The following is a 25,006-nucleotide window of genomic DNA, read 5'->3' on the forward strand; positions in this document are numbered from 1 at the left end:
TTTTTCAAAAACCAGCCCATTACTTTCCTCCACTCATTTATTATTTCTTTCCCTTATCTCTACTTCTGCCGAAGTACCGCAAAAAGCCGAAATCAGTGAAGATAGGGGGTGCCGATTCTTTGTGACCAGCAACCTTTTCTTTCCTTTTCAATTGTTGGCGTTCAATTCGTTTACCTTTTAGGCATCCGAATTCAAGAGGAGAGAGACTGTGGTAAGTGTTCAAACTCTAAACAATTCCTAGTGTAACTTTGGCCAAAAGCCGAAACCCCTCTAGTTTAGGGGGTGGCCGAATGTGGGTATAGGCCTTATGGGGTCTTCTTTTAATATTTTTGTGGTTTATTTAGTGGAGGAGCAGCAAGGTGTAGTGTCGACTTGGAGTAGCTTGGATCACCGGAGTAGCTAGACCTAGTCATCAATCGCGACAAAGGTAAGATTCCTAAGGCCATTATGGATGGTGGCTGAATGTGTAAGTATTAGTATTAGATGATTTTTGGTTTGGTTCAATTATGGGAAGATGATTATTAATGATGGATTATAGGAGAAATCGTGTAGGAGATCTCGTCGAGGAATATCGCCAAACAGGTGTGTAACGAACCCTTTTTCATAGCTTAAAGCGATAAAATGCCGAAAAGCCGAAATGCCGAAATTCTGGCATTTCGAGGACTTGTGAGCAAGCGAACGCTCACTAGTTAGTTAGAATCGATGAGATGATGATCGGGAACAATGGAAACGGTAAGGACGTGTTTTTGGCGTTCACGGTAAGTTGGGCCTCGAGGGGCTGAAATAGGGCCCAATAGGCTTTCGGGCCCATTTGGGTAAAATTGGTAGAAAACGAAAATATGTTAAATTGCATGTTAAGACTGTTAATACTGTTATGGATATAGGCTAAATGGGCCTAGATGACAAAATCAGCTGAGTAGGGCCCATTAGGGGTTTTTGGCCCAATAACTCGTTTTCGCTAAAAATGGGCCAGAATCACTATATGCACCCATGAATTGTTTGTAACCGTTAATGAACATGGAAACCCTAATTTTTGGTAAAATTACAAGATTACCCTTATAATATGAAAATGACCGTTTTGCCCCTAGGTAAAAATGACCATTATACCCCTAGGGTTTATATATGAACTTAATGCATGGGATTTTGATAAACATGATATGTATGATATGCACATGATATGTATGATATGCACATGACATGTATGATATGCACATGATATGTATGATATGCACACGAGATGTTCATAAATGCATTGGGTTGGGTTTTATATGGATGGAGGAAGTGCAAAAGGGCTTATGCCCCAGTTATTAAAAGGGCTTATGCCCCAGTTATTAAAAGGGCTTATGCCCCAGTTATTAAAAGGGCTTATGCCCCAGTTATTAAAGGGCTTATGCCCCAGTTATTAAAAAAGGGCTTTGCCCCAGTTCCCAGTTATTAAAAAAGGGCTTTGCCCCAGTTATTAAAAGAGGCTAGGCCTCCAGTTATATGATAAAGCAGCTATGCTGCCAGTGGAGAGTTATGGCGGGGTGGGTCGAGTTAATCCCCACATGGTGTGTTGGTTGGTACGGGTGGAGAGTAGCGGATGGTGGGTTGAGTAGCCTCCCCAAATGGGTTGCATTCTTTCATTGACATTACATGTGACATAAAAATGGGCCTTTGGGTCGTACCGTTTACCGTAAAGGCTTCGGCCCAGTAATATGAAATATGAAAAGGCTTCGGCCCGGTGTTATGAATTATGAAATATGAAAAGGGCTATGGCCCAGTACATGTTTGAGATTGGTTTTGGGCTTAGACCCAACAGGCTGTTATTGTTTTGGGCTCTGAAAGGGGCTTGTTGCACACTGAGTTTCCAAACTCACCCCCTTTCCTTAACCTTGCAGGTGAGCCTTGATGTGGGGACTTGGGCCGGAGGGGATTCAGAGTAGCCACGGTGATTGTCTTTGGAATTTTAAATAAGCGTTGGTTTTCATTAGAATCCCTTTAATTATTATTGATTTTTGGATTGTAATAAGGCCATTTTAACTTTCCTTTTATTTCTTTTCAGGATTATTTTATTTTAAATAACTTCAAACCTAGTTAATAATTGTTCAAATGTGCTAGACTTAGGACGTGTTTTCAAAGCGATACTTATTTTCAAAATATCTCAACACCACGATTAATCGATTTATCAAAGACGTCCAATTAAACAAATTTAAACTCGATATAACAAAATGTGGCTATGGTTGTGGGCATGTCTAGGATTGGATCCAATCAAAGAGCTTGGTACTTAAGCAGCCTTCATGGCTCACCTCCTCTGTCTTGGATACCTACCTGGTGCCCAGCTTCCATACACTTTGTTAACTCAACAAAATATATGGTTTTTAAAACACTAAAATGGAACGTGGGTTTTCAACTCCAACGTGGCATGTCAGATTCGGCCATAACGTCTGGGTCGAGTTTGGGGTGTTACACATTTACAAAATGAATTATCAACCAACATATGCCAACACATTAGGCCAATTCAATTATGACACATAGCAAAATAACCAAGTCTCTATACATGCCATAACTCAAAATGTCAAATTCATTGGTACCCAAAATAATCAGTTGATAGTGTGAGTGGATCTCCAATAGTCTCCAATCCCGAGCTAGCTTGGTGTCATTATAAAACAAAGGAAAGAAAAGGGGAGTAAGCTATATAGCTTAGTAAGTTCCCATGTAAATAATAGGCATCATAAACCAACATTTAACATACAATTAGCATGATGATAATTGACATAAATATTATTAAGATCTTAAAATCATAACTTACTCAATCATAAACTTACCGAGGGTTCATCACATAACGAACTTATTATGTATGAGTTTTTCGTACATACCTGATTCATCTTGAATTGGATTTACATACAATTTATCTTTGACATACTCATTAAATTACCTGTTGAAACACTTGGAATACTAAAGGATACTCGGGAGTTCCGTACACACGATACCATAACAATGCCATATCCCAGATACGTCTTACATGGGATCTCGTATTGATGCCAATAGCCCAACTATGGTCTTAGACGAAGTCTCTTATCGATGCCATATCCCAGATATGGTCTTACACATAGTCTTAATAGCTCTAATGTTATGATATTTGTATCCTATCTATTCATAAGGTTCAGCTGGGATTTCACTCTTGACTGAACTTTGTCGAATACGTTCAAGTGTAATTCACAATTCATACAATAATAAAGCATTTAAAACTTAATTAAAACAATGCATTATTTACGTAAGAACTTACATCGGTACAAAAATAGTAGAATGAGACCAACTCGTCAAACACCTTGTTTTTCCCCGATCTAGGTGTGAACCTCTTTTCTCTTGATCTGTAATAGTAAATTTAACTCATTTATTATCCACATTACTCAAATCATTTCAATAATCACATTATGGAAAAATTATATTTTTGCCCCTAAATTTTAACATTTTTACACTTTGGACCCTAGGCTCGTAAATTGAAATAGATTCAATTTCTTCGATTCCTAAGCCTAGCTGAACCTCTTTCATGCTTATAAAAGCCCACATTTTTCATTTAATCACAGTTTTACTACCCATTTTGTGACTTTTTACAAATAGGTCCTTTTTGACATTTAATCAAAAATCACCTAGCAAAAGTTGTTTATCTTACATCTAACATACATTTCCTACCATTAGACATAAAAATACACAAATATTCTTCATTGGTAAAATTTTAGAATTTTATTTTCTTTCAATTTAGTCCTTGAAATAGCTAGATTAGGTTATAAGGATATCAAAAACATAAAAATCATTAAAAATGGGGCTAGAACGGACTTACAATCGAGCTTTGAAGATGAAAACAAACCCTAGCTATGGTTCTCCTTTGAGAATTTCAGCCATGGGAAAAAGATGAACAAAAACTGGCTTTTAATTTGATTTGTAATTCATTTATTAGCCAAATGGCCAAAATGCCCTTAACTTAAAACATAAAATTTCTTTTATTTCATGTCCATTTTTGTCTACTAACTTAAAAAATGGCCTAATTACCATCTAAGGACCTTCAATTTAAAATATCATAACAATTAGACACCTCTAGCATGTAGAACTCAACTTTTGCACTTTTTATAATTTAGTCTTTTTTGCTAAATTGAGTGCTCAAATGTCAAACTTTTCAAACGAAATTTTCACGAAATCATTCCATAAAATTGTAGACCATAAAAATATAATAAAAACAAGTTCTACTACGTCAAATTCATGGTCCCGAAACCACTATTCCTATTAGGCCCTAAATCGGTTGTTATATCACATGGCCATGTCGCCAGGCTGTGTAACTCACTGTCGATTTTCTTAATATTTTAAAAATAAGTCTTAAGATCCAAACGGCCAAGGACATGCCTGTGTGTCCAGGCCGTGTGGGTTAAAAACACATTTTTTTTTTGTTTTTTTAAAATTAATTAATTTAAAAATAACATGAGATAAAATTAAGAAAATTAGCAGTGTTAACACTCGGGTTGCCTCTCGAGAAGTGCTTATTTAAATTTAAAGCTTGACTTACCTTATATTCGCACGGTCACGATGGTTTGCATGAGTCAAAACTCATCTTTGTCGCTGTCAATTTATTATCAACAAAAGGTTTAAGTTGAGTACTATTTAGCTTAAATATGCCAATTTTAAAATGATTTACCTCGACTGTACCACATGAGAAGACATTCAGTACCGTAAAGGGATTTGATCCGTTTGCATCAAGCTCTAAAGTGATAATACGTGGATTCGTTTTATCTAATAGTACCTTGCCTCCAACCTTAATTTGGTTTGTTCTATTCACATGCACATCATGGGGTCGCTTTGGTTCTGCATTGTGTATTCTTGGTTTCTCCTTGACATGTGTTCGCCGTTCGTCTAGTTCATCAATCTGTAGCATTCATTCTTTATGATTCGTTCTGTTTTTGTCGTATGGACTAGAACGTGGTTTCATCACATTCTTTCGAGGGGTTTCCTGCAAAGAAGTTTGAGCCATAAGGTTACTCATATTAACAGAATTCATATAATCATCTCGATCACTAGATATCCTAGCAGAATCACGAGCTTGGAGAGCAATCGTGTCATCACCTACACGTAGTATTAATTCAGCTGTACCAACATCAATAATAGTTCTGACAATTGCTAAAAAGGGGCGACCTAGAATCAAAGGTACATCGCTATCCTCATCCACGTCTAAAACAATGAAATCAATTAGGAATATGAATTTATCAATTTTTACAAGTACGTCTTCAATAATTCCCCTAAGAAATCTAACGGTTCTATCTGCTAATTGAATACTTACCCTAGTTTGTTTGAGTTTCCCAGGACCTAATTTTTTAAACATTTTATAAGTCATGACATTAATACTAGCCCCTAAATTAGCCAAAGCATTATTAACATTCAAACTACCAATTAAACAAGGAATAGTAAAACTCTCTAGATCTTTCAATTTGTTGGGTAGTTTATTTTTCAAAATGGCTGAGCACACTGTATTTAACTCCACATGCGGCGAATCAACTAACTTTCGTTTGTTTGCCAAAAGCTCCTTTAAAAATTTTACGGAATTGGGCATCTGTGAAAGAGTTTCAATAAATAGTAAGTTAATATGCAACTTTTTCAGAAGTTTAAAAAATTTACCAAATTGTTCGTTAGTGTGGTCTTTCTTCGTTGCATTCGGATATGGAACTCGAGGTTTATATTCCTTAGCAACCGATTTTTGTTCATTCTGGCTTGCCTCTACTTTACCTTTACTTACCACACTTTCTTACCTCGGTTCTGGTTCAGATTCAACTAACCCTTCTTCATCTCACACAGTAATTGCATGAAATTGCTCCATTGGGTTAGTTTTAGTATTACTAGGCAAGCTACCTTGTGGTCGTTGATAAACCGTAATTTATACATATTTGTAACCCATGCTTAGCATATTTATGGATGATTTCTCCTTATATTTGGTAAATTCGATGCTCCTAATCTTTTAATTTCATGTTTTCTACTTAGGTGAGCATAGGAGAGTAAAAAGAGAGAAATGGGCCAAAAACGGAGAAAATGGGCCAACATGGGAAATCAACACGGCCTGGACTTCCCCACACGGGTAGGCCACATAGCTGTGTCCACTTGGAAGAATCGAAGCACGACTCACATGGGTAGACCACACGTCCGTGCCTATTTAACAGCCTTGACCACGGTCTGAAACAAATCGTACACAGGCGTGTCCCTGTCAGCCCAAGTATAGTCCTATTCGGAAAAAGGCCACTTTTGAGGGCTCTTAGGCATTCTATAGCCTATTTAAACACCCGAGGAGGCACTTAGAAAAGGTTACACAGAGTAGGAGGCAACGAATTACTCAAGGAAAGCTGATTGATCCATCTCAGAAGCCGGATTCATCGTCAAGATTGAAAATCTCCCTATAATTTTCTTCAAGAGTTTTGGGTTTTCTTCTTGTTTTGTTATATTTATTGTTTTGAGATGTTTTCTTTCATAATTATGAACTAAACTCCCTAAATACCTAAGGGGAATGAAACCTAAGACGAATCTTGTTATTATTATCTGAATTGTATGGTAAATATTTGACTTGTTCTTAATTATGTATTCTTAATTCTTGTTTTAATTTTCTAGGATATTGATTCAAGTTAATGTGCTTATTTAGAGGAGCAAAAGTCCCTGTCTAAAAGTAAATTTATCGTAATTAAGCGGAGTTGATTGCACACCTAGAGATAGGGTGACAAGATTTTGCCGGATTAGGGTGAAACCTAATAAGGGAGTCCATAGATCGAGTGAATGCAACACTAGGGTGTTAATTAGAAAGAGATTTCAATTAATCAACCTAGGGTCAGACGTTATTAGTCTTAAGAGAGATAATAATATAACTTAGGGATTCCTACGGATCAAGTCAAATGAATAAATCGTCTAATTCAGAGTCAAATAACAAGTGGAGTCTAGGTGGATTTTTCCTTGGGTATTGTCTTAATCAATCGAGTTTTCCCAAAAGCTTTTCCCCAATTTCCTCTCTATTCACCCTTAGTTTAGTTAATTAGTTTAGAGACACAAATCCCTTAATTTTTAGGCTAGATAATAAAAAGAATGTAATTATTAGTACTTTTGGTTCCTTTGTGTTCGTCAATCCGGTCTTGCTAAAGCTATACTACTGTTCGATAGGTACACTTACCTTCATCGTGATAATAGTTAGTTTCAAGAAGGATTAATTATAAATTTTTAAAACCTGTCACAAATATCACGTATCAAGTTTTTGGCGCCGTTGCCGAGGAACTAAGATATTAGGAACACTCGATTTTTATTACTTTAGCCATTCTACTTTATTTGCAATTTGAATTTTTATTTTCTTTTCAAATTTTCTCTTTTATTCATTTCTGGAAGGTTTTTTTATAGTGTATGACTAGAAGAAACCCGTCGGGACCATTACTTTTTGATAGTAAGATCGATTGCACAGCTCGTAGAAATCGAAGAGAAATAAGGCGAAGCTTAAGATACACAGAGGAAAAGCAAGAGGAAAATACTTCAACCACAACCGAGGAGATGGCTGAAAATCAGGAAAATCCGCTACCTCCTGCAATTGCCGCTGATCCAGTAAATCAGAATCATGCTCCACGCACTATGTATGATTATGCTAAACCAAATTTAACAGGAACTGAGTCGAGTATAGTTAGGCCTACTATTGCTGCAAATAATTTTGAATTGAAACCTAACACGATTCAAATGATAAAGTAATTTGTTCAGTTTGATGGTTTGTAGGATGAGGATCCAAACAATCACTTGGTGAATTTTCTGGAGTTTTGCGACACATTTAAAATCAATGGCGTTTCGGACGACACCATACATCTTCGATTATTTCCCTTTTCATTGAGGAACAAAGCTAAACGTGGTTGAACTCGTTACCATGAGGGTCAATCACTACTTGGGAACTAATGATCGAAAAGTTTTTACTAAAATATTTTTCGCCAGCTAAAACAGCTAAATTAAGGAATGATATCTCTTCTTTTGTGCAAATGGATCTAGGAACATTCTAGATACATGGGAGAGATACAAGGATCTGTTGAGAAGGTGCCCTCACCATGGGTTGCCACTCTGGCTACATGTTCAAACTTTTCACAATGGCCTGAATCCTTCAACTAGATAAATGGTTGACGCAGCCGCTGGTGGGACTATCAATAATAAGACATCTGAGGATGCTTATGAATTTATAGAAGAGATGTCACTGAATAATTATCAGTGGCAAGTCACGAGGACAAAGCCAATGAAAGCAGCCGGTGTTTTTAACGTCAATTCGGTCACCATGCTCTCTAATCAGGTAGAAATTTTGAATAGAAAAATTGACAATTTTCTTGGTTCTTCAAAAGTTCGCCCAGTAATGCAATGCAATGCAAGTGGAGGAGGAACGAACAATTCAGAATACCCACCTTATGGCCAGAACATGGACAATGAGCAATTAAATTATATGGGTAATAATCCTCGACTTCAAAATAATCCCTATAGTAACACTTACAATGTAGGATGGAGGAACCACCCAAATTTCTCATAGGGAGGCCAAGGGAATTAGAGACCACCACCACCTCCAGGCTTCCAACAACCACCTTACCAACAAGAGAAAAAACTAAACCTTGAGGAGATCCTAACAAAATTCATCTTGGTGTCAGAAGCTCATTTTCAGAATACTGAGACAGCACTTAAGAATCAACAAGTGTCGATCCAAGGGCTTGAAACTCAAATAGGACAGCTCGCCAAACTAATTTCTGAAAGACCACTAGGAAGTCTACCTAGTAACACCGAACCCAATCCAAAAGAGCATGTGAAAGCAGTTACACTAAGGAGTGAGAAAGTGTTAGCTGAATCTGAAAAGAAGCCACCACAAGAAGCTGACAGAAACAAAGGAAAGGAGGTAGAACCCGGCAACAATAACAATCTAATGCCAAAAGAATATAAACCACCAATCTCATACCCAGCAAAGTTGAAGAAAGACCGTATGGATGCACAGTTCGGTAAATTTCTTGAACTTTTTAAACAACTGCATATTAACTTACCTTTTGTTGAAGCTATATCGCAGATGCCTACATATGCAAAATTTTTAAAGGAGCTTCTAACAAATAAAAGGAAGTTTGAAGACTTATCTATAGTGGAACTTAATGAGGAGTGCTCAGCCATACTCCAAAATAAACTGCCAACCAAACTGAAAGATCCAGGAAGTTTTACTATTCCCCGCTTAATTGGTAGTTTGAATGTTGCTAAAGCACTAGCTGATTTAGGCACCAGCATTAATTTGATGCCATATAAAATGTTTAAACAACTTGGTCTTGGAGAACCTAAACCCACTAGGATGAGTATTCAATTAGCTGATAGATCTGTTAAATATCCTAGGGGAATTATAGAGGACGTACTTGTAAAAGTAGATAAATTTATATTCCCTGTTGATTTCGTTGTGCTAGACATGGATGAGGATGTTGAGGTGCCTTTAATCTTAGGTAGCCCATTTTTAGCCACTACTAAGCTGTAATTGATGTGGGTGATGGTAGATTGGTACTTAGAGTAGCTGGCGAAGAGATTATTTTCAAAATTTATGATGCCATGAGATTTTCTAGGGAACAAGATGACTCATGTTATTTTATCGATTCTACTGATCATTCCACTCAGGATTCTTTTCAGGAAATTGTACACAAGGACACGATGAAGCTGTGTCTTGCCCAAGGAGAAGGGGTGGATGATGATTCTGAGATAGGAACTGAACTAAATTCCAATGAACCCTCCCCAAAACTAGTAGAATACGAGGGGATCAAGGTAAAAGATGAACTTAAACAAAAACCCTCTATTGAAGAACCTCCTAAACTAGAACTTAAACAATTACCGAATCACTTGGAATATGCATTCCTTGGAATTAATTCTACATTACCGGTAATTATTGCATCTAACTTGCATCCCAAGGAGAAAGAGGAATTACTCCAAGTATTAAGAGAGCATAAGAGGGCCATAGCTTGGAAAATTTCTAACATTAAAGGGATCAGCCCTTCTTTTTTGCAACCACAAAATTTTAATGGAAAATGAATATAAGCCATGTGTGCAAGCCCAAAGACGACTAACCCTAATATGAAGAAAGTTGTTAAAGTTGAGGTAATTAAACTCGTAGGTGTTGGAATTATTTATCCTATTTCTGACAGTCTTTGGGTAAGCCCAGTGCAGGTTGTTCGTAAGAAGGGAGGCTTGACTATTGTAGCGAATGAGGAGAATGAATTAATCCCAACAAGAACAGTCACGGGTTGGAGGGTTTGCATTGATTATAGAAAGCTGAATGATGCCACGAGAAAAGATCACTTTCCCCTTCCATTTATTGACCAAATGTTGGAAAGATTATTAGGACACATGTACTACTGCTTCTTAGACGGACTCTCTGGCTATTTTCAAATCCCAATAACTCCTGAAGATCAAGAAAAGACGACATTCACATGTCCATACAATACGTTTGCTTATCGTAGAATGCCTTTTGGATTATGTAATGCTCTTGTTACTTTTCAGCGTTGCACGATGGTCATTTTTGACGAACTCATAGAAGACATCATGGAGGTGTTTATGGATGATTTTTCGGTTTTCGGTAATTCTTTCCATCTTTGCCTTAAAAATTTAAAATGATTCTTAATAAGATGTGAGGAAACAAATCTTGTACTGAATTGGGAAAAATGTCACTTTATGGTTCAAGAAGGTATTGTGTTAGGACATAAAATTTCTAGTAAAGGGATTGAGGTTGATAAATCTAAAATTGAAGCCATTGAGAAACTACCTCCCCCTAATTCAGTTAAGGCTATTAGAAGCTTTTTAGGACATGTTGGGTTTTATAGAAGATTCATTTAAGACTTTTCTAAAATAGCTAAGCCTTTGACTAAATTACTAGAAAAAGATGTGCCTTTTAATGTCGATCAGGAATGTTTAGAAGCATTTAATACTTTAAAGGATAAATTGATTAAAGCTCTAATTATAATTGCACCTGATTGGAATTCACCTTTTGAACTAATGTGCGATGCAAGTGATTTTGCAGTAGGTGCAGTTTTGGGACAGCGAAGAGATAAGCATTTTCAACGTATCTATTATGCTAGCAAAACTTTAACAGCCGCACAAGAAAACTACACTACCACGGAGAAAGAGTTGCTAGCTGTGGTTTTTGCATTTGATAAATTTAGGCCATATCTAATATTGTCTAAAGTTGTCGTTTATACTGACCATTTTGCTCTTCGCTACCTTTTAACTAAGACTGATGCAAAACCTCGACTCATCCGATGGATTTTGTTATTGCAGGAATTCGACTTAGAGATTAGGGACAAGAAAAGAGCTGAAAACCTCATGGCTGATCATCTTTCTAGGCTTGAAAATTCAAGTACCAAAGAGCTAGATGTAGTTGAAATAAATGATTCATTCTCTGAAGAACAATTTTTTGCTATAGCTGATTCTGAGGTACCTTGGTTTGCTGACAGTGCAAATTTTTTAGCCGCTAACATTATCCCAAAAGGGTTGACCCATCAGCAAAAGAATCAAATTTTTACTGATGTGAAAAACTACTTTTGGGAAGACCCTTTCCTTTTTCATATATATGCAGATCAAGTCATTAGGTGATGCGTTACAAGGAAAGAAGCATTGAAGATCTTGGAACATTGCCACTTAGGACCGACTGGAGGACATTACAGTGGCAATAAGACCGCACATAAAATACTCGAATCAGGTTTTTGTTGGCCCACTCTATTCAAAGATGCCAACAGGTATGTTACTTCTTGTGACAAATGCCAAAGGATAGGTAATATCTCCAAACGTGATGAAAAGCCCCAGACATATGCTCTCTTGTGAAATATTTGAAGTTTGGGGTATCGACTTCATGGGTCCATTCCACAGCTCATTCGGGAATAGATACATATTAGTAGCCGTTGATTACACGTCTAAATGGGTGGAAGCCCAAGCTTTACCTACTAATGATGCTAGGGTGGTAGTACGATTCCTTAAGAAACTCTTCTCTTGATTTGGAACCCCTAAAGCAATTATCAGTGATAAAGGTACTCATTTTTGTAACGCCCAATTTGATAAGACCCTTAAAAAATACGGAGTTCACCACAGAACAGCTACCCTTTATCATCCTCAAACTAGTGGACAATTTGAAGTAGCAAACCGAGAGCTCAAATGTATTCTAGAAATGACTGTAGAGTCAAACAGGAAGGACTGGGCGACGAAAGTAGATGATGCTTTATGGGCTTATAGAACTGCTTTTAAGACCCCCATAGGAACATCCCCTTATAAACTTGTTTACGAAAAAAGTTGTCATCTACCATTTGAGTTAGAACACAAGGTATTCTTGGCTATAAAATTTCTAAACCTTGATCCCAAACTTGCAGGTGAAAATAGGTTGATGCAGTTGAACGAGTTAGATGAGTGGCGAGCCAATGCATATGAAAATTCATGCCTATACAAGGAAGCAATGAAGCACTGCCACGATGCTCGTTTGAAGCAACGAAGGAAATTTGAAGTTGGAGATCTTGTCCTGCTATACAACTCGAGGCTCAAATTGTTTCTTGGAAAGCTTAAATCACGATGGTCAGGTCCTTTCGTAGTTCAAACTGTGTTTCCATATGGCACAGTAGAGGTAAGTCATCCATCACAAGGCACTTTTAAGGTAAATGGACATCGTCTCAAACTTTATAATGATGAGAATTTCAAAGACGATAAAGAGGAGCTACGGCTCCATGAAGTTACCTAAATATACCCACAAGGTAGAGTCGAGCTTAGACTATAAATAAGCACTTCTCGGGAGGCAACCTGAGTACTAACGGTGTTAACTTCTTTAAATTTTAGTTTTTAACATTTAATTCACTAAATGAATCGCTGAACACAGGATTTCCAGAACCACACGGCCAGGCACATGGGCGTGCCTTAGGCCTTGCCCATACCACGGGAGGCAACATGGCCGTACGATGCGACCGTGTGAAAATAGAGCAAAAATGTTTTCCCCAACATGGGATTCGATAAGTTGCCATGACCGTGCGACATGGCCTTGGGCAATCCTGCCAAATTAACACGGGCGTGCGACACACCTGTGCCCACCGACCGTGGTCGAGACTGTCAAAACAACACGGGCGTGCGCCTGCATACACGAGCGTGGGAGAAGTGAACGAAGAATGACACGGCCGTGCAACATGGCCGTGTGAACCAATGTGCCCAATTTTGAAAACCATGAAATGCACGGGCTGAAATGAGTGAACACGGGCGTGCCCTACGGCCGTGTGCCCCAATTTCTTTAGAAACACCTATTATTTTTACTTTTTATTATTTTATTTTATTTTTATCTTTATTTATATTTTGGAATTACTTTTTATTTCGCTTTAATACTATTTTTATTTTATCTTGAGATTTTATAAGTTTTATTCGACTATTTCTTTACGAGTAATTATGCTTCTTTTCATTTCCTAAAAGAAGTTCCTGATTCTATCACAGTTATAAAAAGCTCCAAAGCTGGAAAAGGTTCTCCATGACTACCATGTCCTGCCTGACCACCACGATAAACTCTTTGCTGGACACTGTGGTTGTGGAACCCAACCTTTACCACCAACGAAGTATCCTCCTCCAATCTTATCATTGCATTGGCCGATTATTCTCCATAGCACCAATTCAAGGAGTCCATTCATCATTCAGGAAGTTTCATTTCTCTCCCTATCTTATGATCTTATATCTATATTTTTCATTAAATCTAACTTTGTACATTGAGGACAATGTACATCTTAAGTGTGGAGGGGTTATTTATCTCATTATCAGAAAAATCCCTAAATTTTGTCTTATTTTCATGTGATCTTCTCATATCATTATTAAACTGAATTTTGATTAATCTATGATTTTTATTGATATGTCTTGAATTAAAACATAGGCATTCATGCATTGATTGTTTAAACTTTAAGGAATTAGAGAATCAAGCATGATAAGTTAATTTTTAAGAATTACAATTTTTTTTAGGTTGATTCCCCAAGTTTAGGTATTATCTTGAGTTAAAATTCACAGGTTTAAACATCAAAAAGCCATAATTCTTATGAGATCTTGAGCCTTTAGAGCATCTATTATTTCTTTCATGCTCACTTTTATTGTTGCTTTGAGTGCATCAATATTGAATTGTCATTCTAGAACTTGCTTGATTATGCATGTCAAGACCACACCATTTGATTTGATATATTGAGATAATAAAGACACTTAGGTTTAATCCACTCATTCCATAAAAGCCTACCTTCACAATTAACCCCTAGTGAGCCCCCTTGAGCCTAACAACTAATACGTGATATTCGTGATAGGTTTTAAATATTTATAATTAGTCGTTCTTGAAACTAACTATTATTACGATGAAGGCAAGTGTACCTATCAAACAGTAGTATAGTTTTAGCAAGATCGGACTGTCAAACCCAAAAGAACTAAAAGTACTAGTAATAATTGTCTTTTTATTATCTAGCCTAAGAATAATGTGGTTTGTTTTAACTAACTAATTATCTAAACTAAGAATTCACAGAAAATAGAATTGGGGAATCACTTTTGGAAAAACTCGATTGATTAAGGCAATACCTAAGGAAAAATCCACCTAGACTTCACTTGTTATTTGACTCTGAATCGGACGATTTATTCATTTTAATTGATCCGTAGAAATCCCTAAGTTATATTATTATCCCTTTCGAGATTAACAACGTCTAACCCTAGATTGAATAATTGAAATCTCTTTCTAATTATCTCTCTAGGGTTGCATTAACTCGATCTATGGATCCCCTTATTAGGTTTCACCCTAATCTGGTAAAATCTTGTCACCCTATCTCTAGGCGCGCAATCAGCTCGGCTTAATTATGACAAATATACTCTTAGACAGGGTCTATTCTTCCTCTGAATAAGAGCTTAACTTGAATCAATATCCTGGAATATCAAGACAAGAATTAAGAACACATAATTAAGAACAAGCCAAATATTTATCATACAATTCAGATAATAATAACAAGTTCTGTCTTAGGTTTCATTCCCCTTAGGTATTTAGGGGTTTTAGTTCATAACTAAAAAGGTAAACATCTTAGAAGAATAATGAATACAAAACATAAAGAAACACCCAAAACTCATAAAGGGAAATTGAGGGGAGATCTTCAGTCTTGATGATGAATCCGGCTTCTGAGATGGATCAATCGGCTTTCTTTGAGTAGTTCTCTGCTTCCTTCTCTGTGTCCCCTTCTTCTCCTCTTCTAGGGTGTATTATAGGCTTTGTAATGCCTAAAAGCCCTCAAAATTGGCCTTTTTCGAATTGGACTAAACTTGGGCTCGGCAGGGACACGTTCATGTACGATTGCTTAAGGCCGTGGTCAAGGCTGTTAAATGGGCACGGGAGTGTGAGTTACCCGTGTGAGTCGCACTTTAATTTTTCCAAATTGACACGGCCGTGTGGTTTGCCCTTGTGAGGAAGTCCAGGTCATGTTGATTTAGTATGTTGGCCTATTTTCTCCGTTTTTGGCCCGTTTCTCGTTCCTTTCACTCTCCTATGCTCACCTAAGTATAAAATATGAAATTAAGGCATTAGGAGCATCGGATTCACTAAATCTATGGAAAAATCATCCATAAAATGTGTTAAGCATGGGGTAAAAATGTGTATAAATTGCGGTTTATCAAATACCCCTACACTTAAGCATTTTCTTGTCCTCAAGCAAAACCCTCAACTCACAATCAAAATAAATTCTTCTTAACTTATAATTCCTATTAATAAATATCTCGAAATAATCCATATGTAATCATACATTGAAAATTTCAACTGAAAGAAGATTAAAGTTTCAAACATTCCAAGTTAAGTATATTATCATGAAAACATAGGTGTCTCCCCTTATCTAAGTAATTACCTTTGATTCAAAATATCACAGAGTTTCATAGCCTCACTAAAGATTCCCTCAAATCACTCAAGGTGTTTAAGGATAATAAATGAAGCACTCAATAGTCAATAATGAAAAGTCATTACCATAAGCTTGCATGAAAATCAAATCTCTACCACTATAAATTGAGATGAAACATCAATCAAAAGGTCTTTAGAGGGTTGTAACGTGGCTTTGGTTAGAGGGTATGGTCACAAACTGAAAGAAAGGGTTAGAATCGAGATTGAATTGAAAAATTGCCTAACTAGAAAAATGACTAGTCATTAGTTGCGTACAACAGAGCTTTTTTCTCAGAATATGGAATTTAACTTCTTTAGCTCAGAAGATCACTACTACTAATACGTATACATGTATTTTTTTATCAAGAACAAGTGAAATTAGAAAATAGAACAAAACATAGTTAAGCAACTATTCCAACTCAAATCTCGACAAAAACAGGGATCAAATTAATTTAGGGGATTTTAACAATAATAAGTTATGGGTTAATATTGAGGGTAAATCAATGAATGGGTTGTGAGGCTCAAGGGGGTTCACTAAGGGTTAATTGTGAAGGTAGGCTTTTATGGAGTAAGTGGGTTAAACTTAAGTGCCTTTCTCATTTTGACGTATCAAATCAAATGGTGTGGTCTTGACATACATAATCAAGCAAGTTCTAGAATAACAATTCGATACTGATGCACTCATAATGAAAGTGAGCATAAAAGAAATAATAAATGCTCTAACGGCTCAAGATCTCACAAAAATTAAGGCTTTTTTGATATTTAAACTTGTGAATTTCAATTCAAGATAATACCTAAACTTGGGGAAACAACCTAAAATTTTAAATTCTTAAAAATCAACTTATCATGCTTAATTCCCTAATGTCTTAAAGTTTAAACAATCAATACATAAATGCCTATGTTTTAATTCAAGATATATTAATAAACATTATAGACTAATTGGAATTCATTCTAATAATGATATGAGAAGATCGTATGAGAATAAAACAAATTTCAAAACAAAATTCAGGGATTTTTCTGATATAAAAGACCCCCCACACTTAAGATGTACATTGCCCTCAATGTACAAAGATTCATAATCATAAGATAGGGAGAGAAGTGAAACTTCCTGAATGATGAATAAATTTCCTTGAACTGGAGTTTTGGAGAATAATCGGTGTGAGGGTGGAGGAGGATACTCCGGTGGTGGTAGAGGTTCATTAGTCCATAAGTCCTGTGCCAAAAGAATATTATATCTGGTGGCAGCTATGGTCGTGGTCAAACAGGACATGGCAGACATGGAGAACCTTTCCCGGTGGAGTTTTTAGTTCCTATGCGATGATGAGCTTAGAAGCTCTTTATAACTGTGATAGGATCAGGAACTTTTTAGGAAATATAAGGAAGCATAATTACTAGATATGAAATAGCCGAAAGTAAAAATTTTTAAATAGAAATTATAAAACCTAATAAAAACAAGCTTAAAGAAAAATAAAAAAGTGTTTTAAAATAAAAGTCAAAACATAAAAAGAAATAATAAATAAAAGTTTTTAAACATTTTCATCGCTAGATAGTTCGCGAGGTGGGGGTGGCAATGAGATGTGGAAGTGTTGACAAATCTGCTGTAGAGTAGCATCAATGTTATCGAAGTGCTGAAAACACTGTTGCTCGAATCAGGTAAGGCGCTCAGATATGTTAGGGTATGAAGCCGCCGCATGAACTAGACGAGAAGGAGGTGGTGGCTGAGACGGTGGGTCTTTGGGACGTGGAGGGACATCATCGGTAATGTCCTCGGGGGCCTCCTCCTCAGTAGATTGGGCGAGACGGTACTGAGGAGGGAAGGTGCCACGTCGTTTCTCGATCACCCTCATACTGTGGGGACATCTGGCCCATGAGAGCGAGGGACGATGATTGGGCTGCTGTGTTGAGGAGCCCAAAGTACCAAGCCAACCGGGTCACATAGGGCCCAATGGAGATGACCCCCTTCCTATGCCGCTCCGTATGATGTTGAATGGTGAGGGTAATGAAATAAGCAAGGTCTATGACGTGCCCGTACGACATACACCATAGAAAGTAGGCGTTGTGAGTGTTGACGACGCCAGTGCCCTCTTACCTTCCTGTTAACGTGTGAGCCAAAATGGCATGTAAGTACCTCAGAGATGGAGGGAGAGCCGATGCCTTAGAGTGGCTAGGATTGTAGGAGGCAACGCCGGGGGTGAGGGCATTCTAACACCGTGAAGGAGAGTGATGGATGTAGCGATTAAGAATGTAGAGTTCATTCTCCTCCATGAACTCTTCAGTGTAAAGGCCCAGTGCGGTTTCGAACTCTGGGACGTTCAACTAGCGGACTAGACCACTGAGGCGAAATTGGATTGTTCCTAGGTTATCAAAATGGGCGATCATGATCTGAAGATTGAACATTGAGCAGAGTTCTATAGTGAGTTCGAGATATGTCGGCTCAACAATCTCAAAGAAAAGCCCTCAAGGATCGGTGGTGAGGAGGGCCCGAATTGCATCTACGAGTTGGACTTGTTCTAGCTTGGCCCAATCTATACAGCGGCCCACTTCCAAGGGTCGGGCCCATAGAATCTGGAAAAGTTCTTCTTGGGACCCAATAGGGAGCTGCAGGAAAGGGTGACAGATTTCCGCGGTAGGACCCGAGGAAGATGACGCTCCCTTCCTTTTCTTCGAAGCAGGGACGACGGCTTTCTTTCCTCGTGAAGATGACATGGTATACCTACAAGCAAAACCATTATTCTGTTTTGATGATTGGGTAAGGTAAAATGTAAACAAAATCAACAAGGAAAAGGTCATAAATAATTTTAGGCACAACTATAACACTAATAGACCTAAACCAAATAATAAATTTTATGGCATAATATCGTGGTATTAGTATGAAAATCAAAATGGCAAAGAGCTTGATGGAAATGTAAAAAACATGAATGTATCACAATGCATGGATTATAATGGAAAAGAATAATAAGTAAGTGAATATTGACTTAGAATATGTAAATGGGGCTTGAGAAATCATGAAGTAATAAAGAAAAATGTCATATGAAATAAATGGTAGCTAATCTAACAATGAAGATTAACATGATAATTAGCATTAGAACTACGTAAAATAAAAGAGAAAAACGTAAACAAACGCTAAAAAGATGAGAATGGGGGTCGAAAATAGAGTTGGAAGCAGCGCACGGGCATGGAAGGGAGGCCGTGTGGACTTGTAGCAGCTAGGGTTAGGGATTTTGGGTGAAAAAGATGATGAATAGTGAAGGGTATTTATAGATTTTGGGACACACGGCCAAAGGACACGCCTGTCATCCCCAATTTTTGCCTGTGTGATTTGCGAATTTTGAATTTGGGTACGTCTGACATTTGGTCCACACCCGTGTTATTTGGGCGTGTGGGTGCACACGGTCGTGTCGCAGACTGAAGATCTCCCTACAATTTCCTTCAAGAGTTTTGGGTTTTCTTTATGTTTTTTATCTTTATTATTTTGAGATGTTTTCTTTCATAATTAAGAACTAAACCCCCTAAATACCTAAGGGGAATGAAACCTAAGACGGTTCTTGTTATTATTATCTGAATTGTATGATAAATATTTGACTTGTTCTTAATTATGTATTCTTAATTCTTGTTTTAATATTCCAGGATATTGATTCAAGTTAATGCGCTTATTCAGAGTAGCAAAAGTCCCTGTCTAAGAGTAAATTTGTTGTAATTAAGCGGAGTTGATTGCACGCCTAGAGATAGGGGGACAAGATTTTGTCGGATTAGGGTGAAACCTAATAAAGGAGTCCATAGATTAAGTTAATGCAACACTAGGGTGTTAATTAGAAAGAGATTTCAATTAGTCAACCTAGGGTTAGATTTTATTAGTGTCGAGAGAAATAATAATATAACTTAGGGATTGCTACGGATCAAGTCAAATGAATAAATCGTCTAATTCAGAGTCAAATAACAAGTGAAGTCTAGGTGGATTTTTCCTTGGGTATTGTTTTAATCAATCGAGTTTTCCCAAAATCTTTTCCTCAATTTCCTCTCTGTGCACCCTTATTTTAGTTAATTAGTTTAGAGACACAAATCCCTTAATTTTTAGGCTAGATAATAAAAAGAAAGTAATTACTAGTACTCTTGGTTCCTTTGGGTTCAAAAATCCAGTCTTGCTAAAACTATACTACTGTTCGATAGGTACACTTTCCTTCATCGTGATAATAGTTAGTTTCAAGAATGATTAATTATAAATTTTTAAAACCTGTTACGAATATCACGTATCACTCGTTCTGAAATCAACTTCACAAGTTGACCGATTTGGTTCTCGAGCCCTTGAACCAATGTTTGTTGATTTTTAAGTGTTGTTTCGGCGTTTTGGAAGCAAGTTTCTGACACTGAAATAAAATTCGTCAACATCTCCTCAAGGTTTGGCTTTTTCTCTTGTTGGTAAGATGGTTGAAAGCCTAGAAGGGGTTGTGGTCTTTGGTTTCCTTGACCACCCCAAGAGAAATTGGGATTATTCTGAGGTCTAGAATTATTACCCATATAATTGATTTGTTCATTCTCTGTGCTAGGACCGTAGGGTAAATATTTTGGATTGCTCATTCCTCCTCCAATTGCATCGCATTGCACTACCAAATGTACTTGCATAGAAACACATAAACTATCAATTTTCTTATTTAATTGTTTTACTTGATTTGATAATATTGTGACTGTATCTAGATTGAAAACACGGGCTGCTCAATTAGGCTTTATCCTCATGACTTGCCACGGATAATTATTCAGTGACATCTCTTCTATAAACTTAAAAGCCACTTCAGGTGTCTTATTATTCAGGGTACCACCGACTGCTGCATCCATTAACTGCCTAGTTGAGGGATTCAAACCGTTGTAGAAGGTTTGAACTTGTAGCCATAGAGGTAACCTATGGTAAGGGAATCTTCACAATAACTCCTTATACCTCTCTCATGCATCATATAGGGTCTCTAAGTCCATCTGCACGAAGGAAGAGATATCATTCCTCAACTTAGCTGTCTTAGCCGGTGGAAGGTACTTCAGTAAGAGATTTTTTGGTCATTTGGTCCCATGTGGTGAACGAACCTTGTGGTAGGGAGTTCAACCATTGTTTAGCTTTATTCTTCAATGGGAAGGGGAGCAACCATAGGTGAATGGCATCGTTAGAAATGCCAGAAATCTTGAAAGTGTCACAAACTTCCAGGAAATTAGCCAAATGTATTTGGATCTTCGTATTGCAAACCATCGAACTGAACAAATTGTTGTACCATCTGAATAGTGTTCGGCTTCAGTTCAAAATTATTCGCAGCAATGGTGGGTCTCACAATACTCAATTTAGCCCCAGTTAGAGTGGGCTTGGCAAAATCGTACATAGTACGAGGAGCAGGATTCGAATTTGCTGGATTTACAACAACTACAGGAGGTAGCTGATTTTTCTGATTATCACCCATCTCTGCAGTAATAATAATATCATCCTCTTGCTGTCTACTATACTCTGTCGACTCTACCTTACTTCTCTACGATTTCTACAAGCTGTACTTTCAATTTTGCTATCAAACAATAATGGTCCCAACGGGTTTCTTCTAGTCATAAACTAAAGGAAGCTGCCAGAAAAAAATAAAAGAAAAAACTAGTAAACAAAAATTAAACTAAAAAAATATATATATAATAAAAATAAATGGATAAATTAATAAAAATCAAGTGTTCCTAATATTTTGGTCCTCGGTAGCGGTGCAAAAACTTGATAGTCACTAAGCTAACTATAATTATGACAAAGGAAGTGCACCCATCGAACAATAGTATAGCTATTGTGAGTAGGGAATATCGTATTTACGAGGACTAAAAGTAATAGTAATTACTATTTTTTCTATTATTTAGCTAATAAATTGGGATGATTGTTTTAATCTAAATTTACTAATCTAAATTAACTACGAACGCAATAGAGAATGAATTGGGAAAAATAACTGAAGACAACAAATGAGAAAGACAATACCCAGGAAAGAATTCACCTAGACTTCACCTATTATTTTGAAAATGAATTAAACGATTTATTCACTTGTGTCTTGATTCGTAGAAATCCTTAAATTATGTTCATATCTCTTTCGAGAGTAAGAACAACTGACTCTAGGTTGATTAATGGAAATATCTTTCTAATTAAAACCCCCTATCGTCGCATTAACTCGATCAATGGATTCTCCTATTAGATTTGACTCTAATTTGGTAGATTTATGTCATCTTATTTCTAGGATTGCATGCAACTCCACTCAATTATGCTAGATCTACTCTTAAAGAGGGACTTTTTCTCTACTGAAATATGTACATTAAACTTGAATTAATATCCCAAAAATATTAAAACACGAAATAAGCATACATAATTGAGAACAAGAATCAAGTATTTATCATGTAAATTAGAAATCAAATAATAAGATTCATTATAAGTTTCATCTTCCCTAGGTATCTAGGGAATTTAGTTCATAATCTAGAATGAAAACATCTCAACGTTAGGATAACAACAAGACATAAAGAAATTCAATAAAACTTTGAAGAAAATTAAATAGAGATCTTCAATCTTGAAGAAGATCCACTTCTGAGTTGATTCTGATGGTTCTTCAAGTGATTTCTTCAATCTTCTCTGCGTGCTCCCTTAGGTATTCTACTAATTGGTATTTATAGTCTTTAAAATGCTTAGAAAACCTAAAAATTGAGTTGTTTGCGTGTTTAGGAAACAAGGTGCGAAATCAACACAGGTTGGCACATGAGTGTGTGGCCAGCTCGTGTGGAAATGCTCAGGCTGTGTGGATGTTGAAAAGACTCTTTTTGCTCGATTTTGGCTTGTTTTTTGCTCCTTTTCACTCCCCTATGCTCACCTAAGTATAGAAGCATGAATTTAAAGGATTAGGAGCATCAAATTCACTAAATTACATAATAAATCATCCAAAAATGCATCAAGAATGGGATTAAAAACATGTTACTTTTATGGCTTATCAGTGACAAGTTAGACTTCAATATAGATATTAAAGCAAGAGTACAATACTCACGTATGTCAGTTTATGTAAACCTCTGTAAGCCTTTGATCTCAAAAGTACTAATAAATGGAAATCTTCAAAGAGTTGAGTATGAAGGCCTACTGGTGGTATGCTTCTCTTGTGAATGTTATGGGTACAACAAGGAGTCTTGTCCTCATGCTTCACTCCCTTCTTGCTTATCAAAGGTAATGAACCTAATGATCGAAATTAATTAGAAAAATAAGGTGGTTGGAGAAGGGGATTTTGGCCCTTGGATGTCAGAAAAGAGAAGATCTAGACGCATTCTTTGTGAATATGACAAAATTGGAAAGTCCAGACTAGAAGGAAAATTTATGGGATCATGATTTCAATCTTTGGCTAGTCTAGAGGCTGAAATCACAGAAAAAAGTAGTCGAAAGGAATTTGCACCGAATTTAAAAAGGCATGGGAAAGGGATTTGGACTGAAAATTTTGAAAACCCCTCAATAATACAATTTCATGTTGTTGTAAGAGAAAGCAAAGAATATACGAAACAGAGGGTGGGGGATATTAATTTTGGATAGGTTAGGAAGCCCAAATACAAAAATCATTCAAAGGTCTAATATAACTCTAGGTGAACTGCTGGACTAGACCATTCAGTTAACCTGTTAGCAAAGCCTATTATGGGAATGGGCTACGACATTGGACCATCTAGTGTTTCGAGTATCAAAGATTTAATTGGCATGATTTCATCAAACCCCATAGGAGAAGACCGCGTGTCTTTAGACAATGTTACGAAGGCCCACCAGCCATCTATTTTAGGTGGCATGGATCCCACAGAAGAAGACCGTGTGTCTTTAGACAACGTTGTGAAGGCCTACTAGCCATCTGTTTTAGGTAAATCCGTTCCCTTGTCTTCTTCTTCTTCTTCTATTGTTTTAGCTAATTTTTCTACAGGTGGCGTGGACATAGCTCTCTCAAAATCAAATCAATTTTTTAAAAAAAAGCATTCACTACATTTCAACCCAACTTTTGAGGAAGCGACCATGATAGATGTAGTAGTGAATGAGGGTATTTTGGATGCCAATAATCATACTTTCATAATCTTTAAGGACAACACCCAACAAAAGTTTTCTGGGAAGACGGTTGGGAGCAGTCCAACTACTTCTAGAAACCAATTGCCTTCAAGTAAAGTCAAGGAGAATAAAGTCAAAACTCCCGAGTTAAAAAGAGAGTGGAAAATAAATAAAATCTAAAGAGCTTGGGTAACCGATTCATGGCCTCTAGTAGTTCTCGTGTTTTTTTCACTAAATCAATGAAGACTACAGTGGAACTCATCTCACCAGATTTAAGTGAACAATCTGCTACGAATATGTTAGTGAAAGAGGGGGAATAGCTAGATATTTTTGCCTCTGGTCGATAGTAAGATAAGTTTTTCTTTCTTTTCTTTTTAATATGTATTTATCTATTTTATGTTGGAATGTATAAGGGTGTGCGAATGCAAATGTAACAACCCATTTTCAGTGAGATTGGAACAGTGGTTTCGGGACCACAAATCTGACCCAAAAGTAAAATTTATTTTTATTTTATTAGATGGTCCGTATTATGATAGACATGTCGTGTGGAAATTTTAATATGAAAATTTTATCGATTAAGTGTTTAATTACGAGAAGGAGTAAATCGCATAAAATGCGAAAGTTGAATTCTAGTAGCTATAAGGATTAAATAGCTATGGAATTCAAAACTAGAGGTCCTTATATGGTAAGTAAACCATTAAAGAAAAGTATGTAGATTTTTGGTGACTCATCCATGGAAATTTAGAAAAAGGGTAAGGACTAAATTGGAATTTGAAAAATAAGTAATTAATTAAAAGATGAAAAGAAAATATCATTTTATTTTCTCATCTTTATCAACCTAAAATACATGGAAACCCTAGGAGAGAGAGAAGAAGCTTTCATGGCCTAATCGAGTAAGTTCTCTTGTCCTGTTTTTGGTAATTTTGATATTTTTGAAACCGGGATAGCTTAAACTATCTATTTGGGGGATTAATTTGAAAAGTTATCAAAGTATCAAAAATGGGACATGGGTGTATATGCTGAAAATTAGAAATTTATGGTAGAAAATG

At 36.7% G+C, this 25,006-nt stretch overlaps 2 non-coding genes across 2 annotated transcripts; one reads left to right on the forward strand and one right to left on the reverse strand.

Moving 5' to 3' along the window:
• Nucleotides 1-7,976: 7,976 nt before the first annotated feature.
• On the reverse strand, nucleotides 7,977-8,082 carry LOC121204345 (small nucleolar RNA R71). The gene has a single exon (XR_005899272.1). It is a non-coding gene; the product is annotated as a small nucleolar RNA R71 (small nucleolar RNA).
• Nucleotides 8,083-20,804: 12,722 nt separating this feature from the next.
• Nucleotides 20,805-20,911, forward strand: LOC121204376 (small nucleolar RNA R71). Its single transcript, XR_005899301.1, has one exon. It is a non-coding gene; the product is annotated as a small nucleolar RNA R71 (small nucleolar RNA).
• Nucleotides 20,912-25,006: the final 4,095 nt, after the last annotated feature.

The sequence above is a fragment of the Gossypium hirsutum genome, chromosome A07 (genome assembly GCF_007990345.1).
Source record: "Gossypium hirsutum isolate 1008001.06 chromosome A07, Gossypium_hirsutum_v2.1, whole genome shotgun sequence".
NCBI classification, from domain to species: Eukaryota; Viridiplantae; Streptophyta; class Magnoliopsida; order Malvales; family Malvaceae; genus Gossypium; species Gossypium hirsutum.